We start from the raw sequence: 1,945 nt of genomic DNA on the forward strand, positions 1-1,945 counted from the left end.
GGCTGTCTTTTCTAGAGCCTAAACATCTTCACTGGCTTCATCACAACATAAACACAAACACATCCGTGTTCACGGCAAAGAGTACTGTAGAAATCCTGAGGGCTCGCCGTGTGTTTGACACTCTACATACACCATCGAGTTAATCTGCCAACAGTCCTGTGAAGGAGGGATCATAAGCAGTGACGAAAGCTCAACAAGGTAGGGGACGTGACCAAGATCACTCCGATCACTCACAATCATGGCACTGCTACTGCTTTCCATATGAGTCTAGAAAAAAAATTCACTGATGTCGAGAGCAGAAGCCAATGTTCTAGATAACCTACAACTAACCATGAGTCATTTTTAAATCACATCATTCTGTTTTTTACTTTATGAAAACAAATGTAGAATGAGCAACTAAAACTAATTGGTAAATGTGTCCTGTAAATAGCAGGATTTGAGATATCTACATTTATAATGATCGATGAATATAAAAATATATAAAATCTGAAACTTAAAGATCACAAAATATACACAAATTTTAGGTCATTGTAAGTGGATAAGCATACCATGTTTTTCAAGAAAGATTTCCCCCCTAAATATGTTGATAAAAATGTAAAATTATTGTTTCTTTTTTACATCTTAAGGGGAAAAAAGTACATATCTAATAATTATGATAAATATTTTGGGCAGAAATAGCATATCTTCAGACTCTCTAAGATATCAATGTAAATTTCATCCAAAAAAGAATATGAAGACCATAAAATGTATTGAAAAACAATATATCATTAATTAAAACTTCAAGGGAAAGACTCATTTGAAAAGACCAAAGAGGGGTGCTTGGGTGGCTTAGTGGTTGAGCGCATCTGCCTTTGGCTCAGGTCATGATCCCGGGCTCTGGGATCAAGTCCTACATATGGCTCCCTGCAGGGAGCTTGCTTCTCGCTCTGCCTATGTCTCTGCCTCTCTCTGTGTGTCTCTCATGAGTAAAAAAATAAAATCTTAAAAAAAAGAAAAGATCAAATGAAGACATTTTTGTAAAATTTAAATTTATTTTTTATTGGTGTTGAATTTGCCAACATATAGAATAACACCCAGTGCTCATCCCGTCAAGTGTCCACCTCAGTGCCCATCACCCAGTCACCCCTGCCCACCTCCCCTTCCACCACCCTTAGTTCCTTTCTCAGAGGTAGGAGTCTTTCATGTTCTGTCACCTTTTCTGATATTTCCCACTCATTTTTTCTCGTTTCCCCTTTATTCCCTTTCACTATTTTTTATATTCCCCAAATGAATGAGACCATATAATGTCTGTCCTTCTCTGATTAACTTACTTCACTCAGCATAATACCCTCCAGTTCCATCCACATCGAAGCAAATGGTGGGTATTTGTCGTTTCTAATGGCTGAGTAATATTCCATTGTATACATAAACCACATCCTCTTTATCCATTCATCAAAGAAAGACATCTTAATTTAGATCTCAAGTTTTAAAGATATTGATATGGGTAGTGCAAAAAAGGACATGGATTTTCCCACCACTAGCATGTCATTCTTGTGCAGAGGCCGTGCGTCTTCTCTGCATTGTTCCAATTTTGGTATATGTGCTGCCACAGGGAACACTCCACTGCTAGCTTAAGAGAGTCCTGATAGAAACCATTGACTCCATTTAAATATTATAGGTAAAATTTCACAAGGTGCATATCGGGGAAGATTTCCTAAAGGAAATGAGATCTTTATTTTATTCTCTTGGAGTAAGTGATGTTTCTTTGCAATTATAAGATGAGAGATGACAATTTTGAAATTCTTTAGCATAATCTTATCAGTTTTTTCTTTTCTTTTTTAAGGTTTTACTTATTTATTCACAAGAGACTCAGAGACAGAGGCCAAGACACCGGCAGAGGGAAAGCAGGCTCTCTGCAGTAGCCCAACTAAAGACTTGATCCCAGGACCCTGGACCACAACCTGAG

The 1,945-nt window shown here is 37.5% G+C and overlaps 1 non-coding gene across 1 annotated transcript; it reads right to left on the minus strand.

The window, feature by feature from the left end:
• Positions 1-1,492: 1,492 nt before the first annotated feature.
• On the minus strand, positions 1,493-1,598 carry LOC129510682 (U6 spliceosomal RNA). The gene has a single exon (XR_008664650.1). It is a non-coding gene; the product is annotated as a U6 spliceosomal RNA (small nuclear RNA).
• Positions 1,599-1,945: the final 347 nt, after the last annotated feature.

The sequence above is a fragment of the Nyctereutes procyonoides genome, unplaced genomic scaffold (assembly GCF_905146905.1).
Source record: "Nyctereutes procyonoides isolate TBG_1078 unplaced genomic scaffold, NYPRO_anot_genome, whole genome shotgun sequence".
In the NCBI taxonomy this organism is placed as follows: Eukaryota; Metazoa; Chordata; class Mammalia; order Carnivora; family Canidae; genus Nyctereutes; species Nyctereutes procyonoides.